The sequence below is a fragment of the Trichechus manatus genome, unplaced genomic scaffold, assembly GCF_000243295.1.
Source record: "Trichechus manatus latirostris isolate Lorelei unplaced genomic scaffold, TriManLat1.0 scaffold00014, whole genome shotgun sequence".
In the NCBI taxonomy this organism is placed as follows: domain Eukaryota; kingdom Metazoa; phylum Chordata; class Mammalia; order Sirenia; family Trichechidae; genus Trichechus; species Trichechus manatus.
The window spans coordinates 9,544,420-9,560,873 of record NW_004443950.1 but is presented as its reverse complement, the minus strand read 5'-3'; positions in this window follow the sequence as shown (position 1 = coordinate 9,560,873).

The following is a 16,454-nucleotide window of genomic DNA, read 5'->3' as shown; positions in this document are numbered from 1 at the left end:
TTTGTAGGGCTTTTTTTCTTTTTTAAATAATTTATTTTATTTTATTTTGAAAATGCACACAGCAAAACATGCACCAATCCAACAATCTCTACGTGTACAATTCAGTGATCTTGATTACGTACTTTAAGTCATGCAACCATTCTCGCCCTCCTTTTCCGAGTTATTCCTCCACCATTAACATGAACTCACTGCCCCCTAAATTTCTTCTCTAACCTTTGGAGTTGTTGTAGCTTTAAGTTTTGTGGTGAGTACGAAGAAATAAAACATACCTTGCTAAAACTGCTTCAAGCTTCCCTTCAGCGGCACTGGGCTGGGCTGGGCAAGGCATCCTGTGGGCTGACCTAAGCCACTGAATTGGCTGGGGTACGTCTGGAGGGGCCATAACGTTTTGGCAGCCAGTCATACAGGCGCTAGATTGCGGAGGTAATGAAACACAGAGAGAGAGGCTTCAGCGAGTAAATCCCAAATAATATGAATGGTCACAAGACCAAATGAATAATACAGGAAAAACATCCTATATTGTATATTTAGGAGACAGATCATAGAGACCTTGAGTGCCGCCAGAAGGATGAATAGATTTATATTATAAGCCATGCTGATTTCGTGAAAAAATATTATGCAATGACGTGTTTTTTCACACCACAAAACCCTTCTTCATTAATAATAGACTTCATTATTTAAATTTACTATTGTAAATTTCAAATATCAAGCCTCTGGTGAATTATTATCCAGTCTCGAAATAAGACCTAATATTTATCAATGAGGGTTTAACATATGTAAACTATGTAATTTCTTAATCTAAGCTCAATATAATGAAATAAGTAATACAAGTGAGTCGTACCACGTTGATCATATTCTCAACATATTCTGCTTTCTCAGTTCCCTCTTTATTATTTTGAAATAACAGATCCGTTTGTCATACGACGTATAATAAAATTGATAGTGACCCAGCCTGTATGTGAAAAACTTACATTTGACTTTTTCCACCTGTTCTCCACTCTCCCCCCATCTTCCAGCACTGATTCAGGAATGCCATGTAAAATGGCATTATGGAGTTGCCATTTAGCTAAATGTTTAATAAAGTAATAAATACAAAACTGCTTCCCTTTCATTCTTTGGTGTTTACCTGTTATTCCACTATGGTTTCAGCTGTAAAATGGGCTGGTTGTGCGTGGAGCCAGAAATCAGGACATAAAATTTTCTGATGAAATTATGATTCCTTTTTTTTATGTGGAGAAATACTTAAATGTGTAAAAATAAACATATGTTGTTTGATTTCAGTATTGAATTGTATCTGCTTATAGCACGTGATTCAGGTGTACTGGAATGCTGCTTTAGGCTTGTCTAATTCTGTGAAAGAGTTTTGCTTCTAAGTAACAAGGGATGTCTATCTACTTAATGGGACAATTATGAACTGCTTTAACCGAAGGAAACGCCGTTGAATGGAGGCGCTGGAACTCTTTGTACACATTCTTGCCAATGATATAAACGCCCTTTTTTATGATGGAAGCTAGCCAGGAACAAAATTTGTTTCACATGACATTGCATACCATATTCAGATTTGCAGCCATAATCTTGTCAGAGTCGATTATCACATGATTGGAGCAGTAGAAAAAATGAATTGGGGTTTAAACTTTTATGAAAAAGCACTTATATTGTGGAATAAGACTTTTTAATGGAGTGCAGGCATTAAACAGACCTTGTATTAGGCTCTGAAATTAATGGGTCACTGTATAACTTTCTGGTTTTCATTGCTTGATAAGATTAATGCTTGCTTATATAGCAAATTCAATGGCTCATTTAATTTCATATGGATGTTTAAAGTTAAATTGCTTTTGGATTAAGTCTAAATTCATTATTCATTTTAATGTCTGAAAGAACTTTCGTTTTTCTTTCATTTTATTTAATCAAGTGCATCATCATTAAGTAAAGGGTAAGTACCTTAGGTAGTTAAAAATAATGTGAAAAGGAAATTTATTAATTTACATTGAAGAGACTTATTTGTTATAAAATTTATTTAATACTATACCACGCTTACATATGGTGCTATTTCAGAGAAGATAAGATATTTATAGACTTTCTGTCATATTTTAAAATACCATCTTGAAAACTGCCCATTTGGCTGCCTAATGTTCAACGTGCATTTCTTGAGCAGAGATTACCATTGACTTTTATTTACACATTTTTCATTCATTCTCTTAGTCAACAAGCATTTATTTAGAGCCTACATTATGCAAAGCCCTGACCAAGCATTGTGGAGGATTCACTGATGAAAAATACTCCTACCTGACCTGAAAGAGCCAACAAGTCTAATAGAAGGGACTTTCCCGTCAGAGCTCTGTGGAGGTCTCACCTTCAGTGAAGTCTAAGACTCTTTTCAGTTCTCAAGTTCTGTGAGCCTATGGCTACATCATCCTTTGGGATATGGACAGAAAAAGGAAAAAAATGAACGCACCGTTAAATTTATAATATTGATCATGTTAATATGACATTAATTATGACCATATAAAAGTATAATTATTAATATGAATATTCCTTTAAAATATATAAAGCATCTTGCCTTCTATCACTTTGTGTTGAGTTAGGTGTATCAGTCAGGTTTCCCAGAGAAACGGAACCAATGGAATGTGTGTGTGTTTTTGTGTGTGTATGTGTGTGTGTAAGACCAAATCAGTTACTGATGAGTTGACTCTGACTCATGGCGACCCCATGTGTTTCAGAGTAGAACTGTGCCCCATAGGGTTTTCAAGGCTGCGATCTTTTGGAAGCAGATTGCTAGCCCTTTATTCTGAGGCACCTCTGAGTGGGTTCAAACTGCCAACATAGATGGATAGATGGATAGATGGATAGATGGGTGGCTGGCTGGCTGGATAGATAGATAGTGAGAGAGAAAGTGAGAGAGAGGTTCAGGAATTGGCTTATGTGATTGTGGAGGGGGGCTGGCAAGTATAAAATCCGTAATGTAGGCCAGCAGGCAGGATTTGATGTTGCAGTCTTGAGGCAGATTTTCTCTCTGGGAAATGTCAGTTTCTGCTCTTCCGGCCTTCAACCCATTAGATGAGACTTATCCACATTATTGAAAGTAATCTGCTTTATTTAAAGTCAACTTAAAGTTAACCACATCTACAAAATGCCTTCACCACAACACCTGTATTATTGTTTGATTAAATAACTAGATACTATGGACTAGTCAAGTTGTCATGTACGACATCACAGCAGGTAACCAGTATTGTCTTCAGCTTGGATAACAGTTATGATAAGCATTTATTAAGCATGTACTATACTTTCAGGACATTGCTAATTCTTATGAGGACAGGGATGTGTTGATCTGTTTTAGCCACTGCTCTGTCCATATGGCCTGTAATAGTGCTTGGCACGTGGTAGGCGATCAAAAAATATTTGTTAAGTGAGTGAAATAAAATAATGAATAAAAAAGTGAAGAGGTGAGTGAATGGATGCTTTTATTGCACTTACTCGTCCTGAGTAACTAAATGTATTAGCTATTTTATCCTCATTTTCTAGATGATGAAACTGAAATTTGGAGAGGCTTCGGGTGCTAACCTAAAGGTCAGCAGTTCGAATCCACCAGGCACTCCTTGGAAACCCTATGGTGTAGTTCTACTCTGTTCTGTAGGGTCGCTATGGTTGGAATCGATGGCAACGGGTTTGGTTTTTCTTTTTCAGTGACGTGCCCAGTGTAATACGGGTAGTCGGATATGGCTGAGTTGGAATCTCAGTCACTCTGCTCTTTTCATGTTAACACAAAACAGAGATGATGATTCTAAGAACAGTAGATCAAAGAGGTTCTCAACTTTGGCTGTATATTTGAATCATCTAAAGTTATTTTTTAAAATACCAATGCGTGGGTTCCACTCAGACCAATTAAATCAGAATTACTATAAGGTTGGGCCTAGGCTTATGTATTTTTTTAAGCTTCCCAAATGACTAACGTGCAGCCAGATTTCACAGTGACTGCAATCTCAACAGTTGTGAGGAATAGAGGCTATGACATTCTCAAATCCCTTAGCCTTCACATAGCACTATGTAAGGAATGTAATTAGTCTCTGTCTATGAACTGTTTGGGAGCCCTGGTGGCGCAGTGGTTAACAGCTTGTCACCAAAACGTCAGCAGTTCGAATCCACCAGCTGCTCCTTGGAAACCCTATGGGGCAGTTCATGAGTTGGAATTGACTTGGCGGCAACAGGTTTTGGTTTGGTTATGAGGTGTTTGAGTTGGGGCAAACAGCACTGGGACAGAAAGCAAGACAATCATGGCATCTGTTCACTAAGGCTGACAGGCCCCTCTTACCCACTGGTCTTGTGGCGCAGGACTTAAACTTGAGTATTCACAAATTACTAATTACTGTATGTCTTCCTTCCGTTCTTTCTTCCTCTCTCTCTCCCCTTTCTTCTTTCCTCCTTTGCTCCTTACCTTTCTTCCTCCTCCCTCCCTTCCTTCCTCCCTGCCTCTCTCCCCTCCTCCCTCCTTCCCTTTCTTTCTTCCTCTCTTCCTCTTCGCCTTTATCCCCTCCCTCCCTTCCTTCCTTCACTTGTCTTTAGTCAGTACTGTGTATGTGTAACTATAGGAGGAAAGGCTAAATATGACATGAACTTTGCCCTGAAGAACTTATAGTTTAGTGCCATTGCTTCTGAGTGGTCGAATCTATAAATGATAAATCTGAGTCTGCCAGAGATCTATTGTGATAGATATTCTTCACGTGCATTGCCCATCTCCCCCAAATCATAATTATGCTAAAGCTGCTAGGTCAGAGCGACTCTTTGCTCTTGACAACTCAAAAGCAGAGTTTTCCAAACATGCTTGTTTATAATAAACACCTGGAGGGCTTGTGAAAACTTGAGATTTACCAAATGGAAATCCACAGGGAGGGAGTCTGAAACTGTTTTTTTTTTTTTTTTTCATGCACTGCCAGTGATTCTTAAGAATAGGCCCATATGGGAAATAATATAACTTGGGGATTCTTAAAATGTGACCCTCAGATCGGCAGCTTCTGCATCACCTGGGAACTTGTTAACCAAAACCAGTCGACACTGAGTCGATTCCCACGCATGTGTGTCAGAGTAGAACTGTGCAGCATATGGTTTTTAATGGCTAATTTTTCAGAAGTAGATTGCCAGGCCTTTCTTCCAAGCCACCTCTGGGTGGCCTGAACTTGCAATCTTTTGGTTAGCAGCCACATGCATTAACTGTTTGCACCATCCCGAGGACTTCTTGGGAACTCATTAGAAATGCACATTTTCTGATCCCCTCCTGACCTCCTGAATCAGAAACTCTAGGATGGGGCCCAGCAATCTGTATTTTAATCAGCCCTCCAGCTGTGCACTAATGTTTGAGAATCACCAATAAAAGGAGAATCAGTCAGCTTTGTGTTGGTTCCTCAGGTGGTGGTGGTGGCTACTTGCCGTGGGTGGAATTGATTCTAACTTACGGTGACCCCGTATGTGCAGAGCAGAACTACTCCACAGGGTTTTCAAGGCTCTGAAAGCTTTTGGAAGTAGATCACCAGGCTTTTCTTCCAAGGTGTCTCTGGGTAGGTTTGAACTGCCAGCCTTTTAGCTAGTAGTTGAGCACTTAACCCTCTACACCACCCAGAGACCGGAGCATATCTCATGCCTATTCTGGCCTGAGACCTGACGGGTTAAAGCAAAAGCCAACTAGCTTCGCAGTCACTGCCTTGGGAAGTGAGAGTGGGGGTGGGAACATAAATGCTGAATGGGAAGGAGAGACAGGTGGAACCTACCTAGACTTATTTTTGCTCTTACCTGCCATGGGGCATGGGTGGGCCCTGGGGAAAGGCTCTGGGTCACCATGGACAGGAGCTGCAAAGCCAGTATGTTCATGCCTGTGGCTAGGCTAGCTGTGGTTAGAGGGTGTTGATTTAGAAATGGGTTTAAACTAGTGAGAGGATTATCTTCAAAGCAGGAGAATGTCAAGGTCTGGACATGGAAATTAGCTAGGAAGTTGGTTATGGAGTGGCGAGGCCCAGATTTCCCTCATATAGAAATTCTTTAACAGAGAAAAGGATTTTGTGACTTTTTTTTTTTAATAAGAACTTTAAAGCCCTTACTTATTTCCCATATAAAGACTGGCACAATGTGATTTTTTTCCCCCCTTCAGGAATGTTGGCTTAGAGAAACATATCAGATAATGAATTATTCAGGGTAATTTCTTAGGCTAGGGGAGAGACACACCTGCCTGAGATGCTTATAGACTTGATTAGATAACACTTGTCAGCTGCATCAGCCGCAGGTAACTCCTGACAAGAATTGTGGTTCCCCGTAGGTAGTGGAACCAAGCGATGTTCAGAGTTTCATGGGCTTGTAGAAGAGGCTGCAGGAGTGTCGTGCCTAAGAGGCTGCACGACAGTTGTCAAGATAATCAGACTATTTGCAATCACTATTTTCCACTCTTTTTTTTTTGTCCTCAAAGTTGCTAAATGGAAAAATAAAATAGCCAAGAAGAGATGACGCATTTGTGTGCTGTAAATAGATCATTCCCAGTCAAAGTGTAGTAGATCGATATTTATGCTGATAAATTCCTGTGGTGCTTTGTCTTATTTTTTGCTTTTGTCTGTCTTTGGGTACTTACTCTTGAGCTGTGGGTACATAATGAGTCAAGTTATGCCTGCCAAAATCTTGTCTTCATACGCTGAACTATTTATAATATACACAGGAGATTGTCCATTTCGCTTAAAATGCCTTTTATTTTAGAAAGGTTTGCATCTTTCATAAAGCTCTCTTTGGGCTTGTTTTTAAAATGTACCCCCTACAGAAAAACACAGCAGTATTTATTGTGTTGGGCTAGAAACATCTGTGGTTTTGCTCTTAGCATAGTCAGTGAAGAGGTAGGGCTTAAAGCACAGTGTGTGAAAAAGTATTTGGGAGACAGAGTGCTTGGATTCAAATCTGGTTCCCTCACTAGCAGGCTCTGGGGACCATGGGAATGATTGGTGCGTGTCTTTCCTCAGTACGTTTCTTTAACCATGAATTACAAATGGTGCCGTCGTTTTTGTTAGCTGCCATTGAGTCAGTCTCGGCCGCCTACTCATGACAACCCCACACACAATGGAATGCAGTGACTATTGTCCAGTCCTGCGCCAGCCCCATGATAAATTACAGAGTGGATCGTTGTGAATCCATAGAGTTTTCATTGGCTCATTTTTGTAAGTAGATCACCAGGCCTTTCTGCCTGGTCCATCTTAGTTTGGAAGCTCCACTGAAACCTGTACAGCATCACAGCGACATGCAAGCCACCACCGACAGATGGGTGGTGACTTCGAATGAAGTGCATTGGCCAGGAATTGAACCCTGGTCTCCCATATGGGAGGCAAAAATTCTACCACTGAACAACCAATGCCCCTTTTGATGGTACTAGTAGCTGCTTAGTAGAGCAGAGGGTCAGTGAAAAAGAAGAAGACCCTCAATCAGATGGATTGACACAGTGGCTGCAACAATGGGCTCAAGTATAACAATGATTGTGAGGATGGTGCAAGACTGGGCGGTATTTTGTTTGGTTGTACGCAGGGTCACTATGAGTAGGAACCGACTCGATGGCACCTAACAACAATAGCTGTAGCTGCTTAAAACAAATGTGGTATTGAATAGAATAATATGTGTAAAGTGTTTTTGCTCAATGTTAATAAGCTCTTCAGATGTGTTAGCTGAAAATTTTGATAAAAGGCAGCAAGGCAGAGGGAGAAGAGCACTAGGTGGGGACTTGGGGAACCTGACTCTAAAGCCTATGTCATTTCTCTCTAGTCCATAGTTTTCTTACCTACACTAGGAAGAGTTTGAATTAGGTGGGTTCTATAGGGTTGCTGGAAACCCTGGTGGTGTAGTGCTTAAGCGCTATGGCTGCTAACCAAAAGGTTGGCAGTTCAAATCGACCAGGTGCTCCTTGGAAACCGTATGGGGCAATTCTACTCTGTCCTACAAGGTTGCTGTGAGTCGGAATCGACACAATGGCAACGGGTTTGGTTTTTGGTTTATAGGGTTGCTATGCATCGGAATCGACTTGACGGCAATGGGCTTTTTGGGTTTAAAGCTGCTCCAGTGATTGAGTTTTTAATCATTAATGTTTTTATCTCTTAAAATTGTTACTTAATTCTCTCCATGATGCAAACCTAGTCTGAGAAGAGAGAGAGAACGTGTGGAAATAGCAATTTCCCTTCCCTTTTCTCCCCTTCTCTCTCCCTACCTGAATTTTTTCTTATTCCAGTTCCCTCTCAGTCCCTCATGTTTAAGTCTCTCCTTAATATGCCAGCCCAAAATTTGTAGCATCAGAGAGAAGAGTCAGCGTAGAAAATTGACTTTCTCCCTAAGAGAACTCACTCAGGAACCTCTTTTGTCTTTGGTTATTGTAGAATCACTTTTGAGTCATGGCGGCCCCATGTGTGCAGAGCAGAACTGCTCCAGAAGGTTTTCAAGGCTGTGACATTACAGAAGCAGATTGCCAGGCCTGTCTTCCAGGGTGCCTCTGGGTGGGTTCGAACCACCAACCTTTGGGCTAGTAGTCTAGTGGTTAACTGTTTGCACCGCCCAGGGACTCCCAAGCCCTTGTTAATGTTGTTGTGCACGACTGAGTTGATGCTGAAGCATAGTGATCTTGTATGACAGAGGGGATCTGGCCTGTTGGGTTTTCTAGGCTGTCATCTTTATGGGAGCAGATGGGCAGGTCTTTCTTCCATGGAGTCACTGGTAGGTTTGAACCACCAACCTTTTGGTTAATAGCCGAGCAATTAACCATTGTGCCACCAGCCACCAGCGCCCCTTGACTCCTTGCTACCAAGCCACATATTTCCATAGTCTGCCTGAAACCACTTCAGGAACTGCTTAGGAATGCAGCAACCACTTTGTTCCATGGAATCAAGCATTGTTGGGACATTTGGGTTTGCATCCTATTGTACATCGTATGTCCCCCAGTACATACATGGTGGGTCAGAGGCACTAAGTGTGCACTAGTTAGGGAAATAATTTTGCAGAAATCTGCACCGGTTAAAAGGATGGAGACGCTGGTTCTCTCTTCCCATCAGAAACTGCCCCCGTGATTGTGCTGACTCCCTTCCCCTGTTTCCCAGCCCTGAGTGCCTTGCTCAGCCCCCGACCCCTCTCTTTTTCCCTCCTGGTCAGCACTGAGCTACCGAATGATCCCCTCTGCCTTAAGCTTCGCAAGTGAGTCAAGGAGAGAATTAAGTAGCAATTCTAAGAGATAAAAACATTAAGAAATATTGCCTCAGATGAAGAAACTGCCCCCAGATTTTTCTTAAGTGCTGCAGAAATGAAAGCTGCAAATTGCTCTGTGCCATTTCTGGGGCCCACTGCTATTAGAGACAGATGATAAACCCCTCCAAATTGGTGTACTACGCACCAGGCTGGAGCAGAGGCAGAGCTTGCCCTTTTTAAACAGAGCTAACATGGCAACAAGCTGATTGCAGTGAAATCATACCCTCCACTGAGCTCTCTTTCTGGAGGCCAGCGGTTGAAGGGAGTAAATATAAACACATATGTGAATGTATCTCGTGTTTCCTTTTCTTAGATTCCCTTCAAAAGGGGGCAGAACAGATCCAAGCAGCTTAAGCTGCATTATCGGTTGGGATGTGGTCTCAAATGACCCTGATTTTTCAGGCACATATGGGGTTTCAGAGTCCCCCAGGAAAGTTCAGTATGCCCTTGGAATCAAACCTGAGTTTTAATCTTAGCTGCCATTTATTAGCTGAGTGATCTAAGCAGCTACTTTCCATTTCTTGTCCTCAGTTCGAGTTTCATGTACAGAGTTCAATTCTCTATGTGATAGGCATATGATTTGTTACATTTTCAGTATTACTCTCCCCAACTCCTGCAAACTTGTGAGATTTTTTGTTGGTTTTCTTTTTGGTAGTTGGATTTCAGTTGGTGTATGAGGGAAATGAATTGAGAGAGAGAGAGAGATAGGGAGAGAGGCTGGAGAGGGAAAAGGAAATGGGGAGATACAATGAAAAGCCTATATAAAGTGAAATTACAAAGAAGTGGAAGTGAAAGAGAAGAGTCACAAGGACTGGGGAGTTTGAGAAAGTTCCATGAGAGGGTTTGGAGTGGCCGCAAAATTCCTGAAAATAAGAAGTAATGGTGGTGGGGGTTGGTTTGAGAGGCGATTGTGAATTATGAATTTGATCTCTTTGAATAGTTTTTGAGAGATGCGTGTAAAGAATGGATTCCCTTTATAACTCCTGAGTTTAATTTTATTGCTGGCCAGCAGACACAGGGTTATATGTTCCATAGGTTATAGTTCAGGTAGCACAAATATAAACTTATTTTGACTTCATAACTTTAAAACGTAGATATTGGTATAACCATTATATATATGATGATTCTGAGAGTTACATATAAATTATTATGTGAGAGAGTCATGTTTTGAATCCAGGTCTGTCTAAATACCAGTCCTTACTCTTTTCCAACATCATGCTTCATAGCCACCTGGATTCTAAAAGAAGCTTTATGACAAAAATAAACAATCATTTTAAATAACAGGAACTGTTTCATGGGAACACTTTCTGCCTTGTCAAAATAGGGCAGGTCACAGGTTCAGCTGTTGGCCAAGATGAGCAATTGCCAGACATTCATTCATTAGTGCATATATATGTCTACTCAGCAAATTCTTGATCTGTGTAATACACACTTCAAGGAGCTGGTTCTTGTGGGGCTGGTAGCCTTAGTGGGGGGATAGGCATTCCTCATCTACTAATATATGTAAGTACATGTAGACTTAAGTTCTTTGAAAGAAAGGAATATGGTTTTCTGAGAGCCTGTATTGAAGTAACCTGAGACCCGGGGTCGGAGAAAGACCTGGGTATGTGCATTCAAGCTTTTTGTTCAGTCTGGAATGTTGGTACCTCTCTTTTGCTCAAAATACCTATGACCTGTCTATTTTGTTCACTGTATTCATGCCTAGAACAATGCCTGGCACACAATAGCTAAAGCCTTTGCATTTGTGTAACTTACCTTGTGGTGAAGGAGATGGACAGTGAACAGATAAACCAATATATAACATATTTTCAGGTGGTGACAAAATTTGCAAGAAAATAAGGCAAAGTAAGGAGGGAGAGTAACCAGGGGTATAATTGTCTATAGGGTGTTTGGGTAACGCATCTGAGAAGGTGACACTGAAAGAGAGACCCAAATAAAGGGCAGGACTGAGCCATGCAATACATTTTGGGCAGAAGGTACAGCAGAAGCAAAGCCCCCATGACAGGTATGTTCTCAGTGGGCTCAAGGAACAACGGAAGCACGTGTGTTTGGGCAGTGTGAGTTATGGGGAGAGCTGTAGAAAATGCTGTTAGAGAGATGGCCAAGGGCCACTTCATAGACCTTGGTAAACATTATGGATCTTATTCTTAAGATGATGGGAAACAATTGGAGACTTTTGATCAAGCGATTGACCTGATCTTAAAAAAAAATATATATGTACGGAGCCCTGGTGGCACAATGGTTAAGCGCTTAGCTGCTAACCAAAATTTGGCGGTTCAAATGCACACAATGGCTCTGAGGGAGAAAGACCTGGAGATCTGCTCCTATAAAGATTACAGGCTAGGAAACCCTATGGGCAGTTTTACTCTGTCACATGGTGTTGCTATGAGTCGAAATGGACGCAATGGCACCTAACAACAACAGCAATATGTATATGTGTATATAGATGTGTATATGTACATATAGGTAGTCCCTGACTTACGACGGGGTTGTGTTCTCACAACTTGCCATAAGTCGGTTCTGGAGTAAGTCAAATACCTCTTTTTTTTTTTTTTGAAGTTTTCATTGTTATTGCCTTTTATTATCAGTATCTTTATAAATCCGATCTTTATTTGTCTTTGGGCATTTTCATGAGAATGGTAGCATCAGCAAATTATGCACTGCAACGTTGTATGTAGTACATGTTACTAATGTTAAGATGTACCAAAAAAAAAAAAGGAGGGTCATCAGGGCGGTTCATTGTAACTCAAATACATCCTAAGTCAGGGACTACCTGTATATATATATATCACACACATACACATTAAAGTGACTCTGGTTACCTTTTAAAAAAATTTGGTAACTTTCTTTCTATTGTGGTAAATACACATGTAACAAAACATTTGCCATTTCAACATTCTACCTTTTGAAGAATAGATTGAAGGGGAGTCAGAGAGAATGGAAACAAGGAGACTGGTTAGGAGCGTTTGCAGTCATCCAAATGAAAGATGCCTGTGGTTTCAGAAATACCAAAATTCCAAAACATAGTGTATAAAATAGACCTATGTACCTGATCCCTGAATTCCAACACTTTTAGCAGAACCACACAGGAGTTGTACGTTCATAACTGGGCAATAATTTCCTAGGAATAAAGTGACTATTTCCATCAAGGAGCACACTCCACCAATTGGCATAAATCAAACTGTCTTAGATCAAATTTGTACCCCTATGGCATAATATAAATGATGAAGGGAAGGGACCTCATTTTACCATTTTCTTTTCAAATATCAAGCTGTATTAAAGAAAACATTTTTCTCAATCACAGGTACAGATGGGAAGAGTGAGTGACATCTTGATGTCCTGTCTTTGATAAGTCTTCTCCCCTGGTACCTCTCAGTGTACTTTTAGGAACAAGCTTCAATTTATCTTGTACAGAGTGGATCTGTGTCTTGGAGCCAGCAGAGCTGCATTTAAAAGTGTGCTTCCAGCTTGAGATTCTCAGAGGAGCAGCAAAGCAAAGAACAGACACTGTCCTGAACATTTGGAGAGCTGAGATGGGAGCTGACCCATCCCACGCAACTGTCAGGATCATGATCCCTTGCATTCATGTCTCCAAAACACTTCTTATGTTCACTCATTCATTTGATCTTCACAACAATCCAATATGATAATTTGGGCAGAAATGTTTGCTGCAATTTTACTGGTGAGTTAAGTGAGACTTAAAGAGTTGAGGTAAATTGCCAGAAATTTCAAAATGAGGGCACATATACAAATTTGGTGACTTAAAATTATGTATGTAAAGCTCTTAACACAATGATAGGCACACAGTAGGTTCTCAGTAATTTTCAATCTCCTTACCCTATTTGCCACACCAGTATTTTTTGTGCCTTGATTTTTTTCTTTAATTTAAGAGCTTTAGTCTCCATGATAACTTTAGTAACCTACTACTGACAGTGAATCAATTTATGTTAGGGATATTTCATAAAATTTGCTTTCCTAAGATCTCTGTGTTTTTCTAGCTTTCCCTTGGTTGTGTCCCATGTGACAATTCTTGAAACAAGGAAGCTCTTGGCAAAGATCAAACTGCTTTCATGGGAAAACCCAGACAGATTTCCCAGCGTTGCTATGCTTTTCCAAAATTCATATCCTTGGGAATCATGCTGGTGGTTCTTGAAGCATTAAAAAATCTTGGAAATCCTTACAGAATCGCTACATAGAATACATCCAGCACTAAAACAAAATAATTTAAATTCCATGAGTATTCTTTAAAAACATACCAGATAAAATCCCACATAAACCATATAAAAATCCATAATTTCTTAGCAAACTAAGTATAGTGAATGCTTGCTAATGTCTTGAGATTTTTTTGGAGATATTTCTACTGGGGTGGGAGGAGAGTTTAAAAGTTTGAGACTATCCAGTATTTGAGTCTCCTTTCCATTTGGAAGGAGTCCCTGGGTGGTGTAAACAGTTAACACACTTGGCTGCTAACTGAAAGGTTGAAGGTTCAAGTCCACCCAGAGGTGCTTCAGAAGAAAGGTCTGATGATGAACTTCTGAAAAATCTGCCATTGAAAGCCCTGTGGAGCACAGTTCTACTCTGACAAACACAGGGTTAGCATGAGTTGGGTTTGCTCCACAGTAACTGGCTACTGGTTCTGTTTGGAAGAAATTCCATATTGTAAATAGTGTAGGAGTGTCTCACATTTCAGAAACTGAAGGCAGTTGGGAATGGAGTGGGAAGGATCTTTCTCTCCCCATCCCCAGGCATCCAGGGCACCATTTACAAAGTCTACTATCACCAAGGTCCTTCTTCCTTCCTTACTTCCCTTCCTCCCTCTCTCCCTTCATCCCTTCCTCCTTTATCCCTTCCTCCCCCCTCCTCCCTAACTTCCCCTCCCTCCCTTCCTCCTTTCCTCCCTTTGTCAGTCCTTCTCTCCCTCCCTCCCTCCCTCCGTCTCTTTTGTCCTCTTCCCTCCTTCCCTCCCTCCTTCCTTTCTTCCCAGAGGTTGTTAGCCAAGTAGTAGTCAAGAATAGTTTAGAAATTAATAATGATAGTAGCAGAATCAAGTGTTATTTGTGGTGGCATCAGCTGTCTGGTGATTGTTCTGGTTGCATGTCTGTGGTGGTATCCTCACCAGACCATTCCTACCAAACAAACATTACTGTGTTTTACTTACACGTGGCCTTTCTTGGTTCCTGCCCATTTTCCTAGCCGTCCTCTCCATTTCATGTTGATTCTATGATCTTTAGTATATCCTTCCAATAAGTTCACTTTTTTGTGTGTAAGTCAGAATTGGTTCCGGTTGCATGCAGTCAAGAACACTTAACTGTAGACTGAATAACAGCAATTTTTGTACTTTGCTACCTACTCATCCTTATTTGACTTATTTAATAAGGACTGACTTACATTGCAGCTTTTCCAAGGAGCCCACCCAGACGACTTCATCTCTGTGTTGATTTTGTGCTTCTCTGAGTGTCTGTGGCCTATAAAACTTAACATTTCATCATGTGATGCCTGGTAATTTTTTCTAACTGAATTAAGTTATCTCAGACTCCTAATTCCATCAAAACTTCCTCAAAAACAGATTCTCTCTGTATGTATCCCACTCCCATTTTTCTCCCATTCTTCTTTCCCCAGTGGAACTCATATGAGACTGAGCACAGCACAGGTCAGAAAATACTTGTTTTTCATTGATTTATATCATATATCTTTGTTGATTAAAAATTTAAACCCTGCCTGTGTAATTTTTCCTGTTTTTTTCCTTCTATTCTTAAGAAGAGGTCATATAATATTAGGATTCTTTTTTCTTTAAATATTTAGAAGAATTCACCAGGCAAGCCATCTGGGTGAAATTTTATTTGTGGGAATAATTTAGTAATGGATTTGATTATTTAATAGGTATAGAATTATTCAGATTCCCAATTTCTTCTGGTATTTTTTCTGTTTTTTTAAGTTGTATTTATCTGGAACATTTTTTATTTTATCTAAAATTTCAAATTTATCAGTATAAAGATTGAGGCTGGGTTCTCTACAGAAGCAAAACCAGTGAAACATATAAATATATATATATATACAGAGAGAGAAAGAGTATGAGAGAGAGAGAGTTTAGCTCAAGGAAGTGGCTCACGTGGTTGTAGAGGCTGGCAAGTCCCAAGTTCGTGGGTCAGATGTCAGGCCGGAGGCTTCTCCTGACTCACATAGCTGCAGCGGTGACAATCCCAAGATTGGCAGGTCAGATGGCAGGCCTGCTGGCTCACGGGCTGTGGAGGCTGATGAATCCAAGATCAACAGGTAAGATAACAAGCCACTGGCTCAGGTCCCAAAAACCAGAGGTCAGATGATGATGAGCCAGATGCAGGATCCAGAGTGAGCAAAATGCCAGTAAGCTTTGCCATGAAGTCCATATATATTGGATGCAGGCCACACCCCCGAGGGAACTCCCCTTACAACTGATTGGCTGATCACATCAGATCACATCATAGAGGTAATAACATTATATCACAAAACGAAGGATAACTATATCTAACATAACTGCCAAACTACATCATTACCTAACCGCCAAACTACATCATTACATAACTGCCAAACCACTGAGAATTGTGGCCCAGCCAGGGTGACACACAACCTTAACCATCACAGCCCACCCCTTGTCAACTTGACACCTGTACACATCTCCTTAAACCCTACACAATTTCTAAATAAAGACAATTACAAAGTCATACTTGTGCGTAACATGATAGAACTAACGTGTATAACCAAAAATGCACGAGCCCTGTTTACGTCTTACATTTTATAAGTGAAGAAAACAAAAATATTTGATGCACATATACAAGGAACATAACAATTACTGTCCTCGTTTCTACAACTGGTCACATGGTCATAACTGGCATTTAGAACTACCTTCTTCCATCACCCATTCCATATTCCCTTTGCCCTCAGCAAGCACCTCAGCTGGTTGTGGTTCTTTGCATGCTGTGGTGATTCAAATCTTCATTTCTGAAACGTCTGGGCCATTAGTAGTCATGTCAAAATTGGCTTGCTATAGTTTTCCATTGACGTTAATCACAGAGCATGGTAGTACTAAGAGACATCCTAAGGGATCTCCTGTATTCCAGACATACTCTTCTTTACCTCCATTATGTAATATTAATCTGATTCACCCTTGGTAAAAAGGATCATTCACACAAGTCAGTACAGTAACTCCCTTCTTTGTCTGTTGATCTAGAGACATG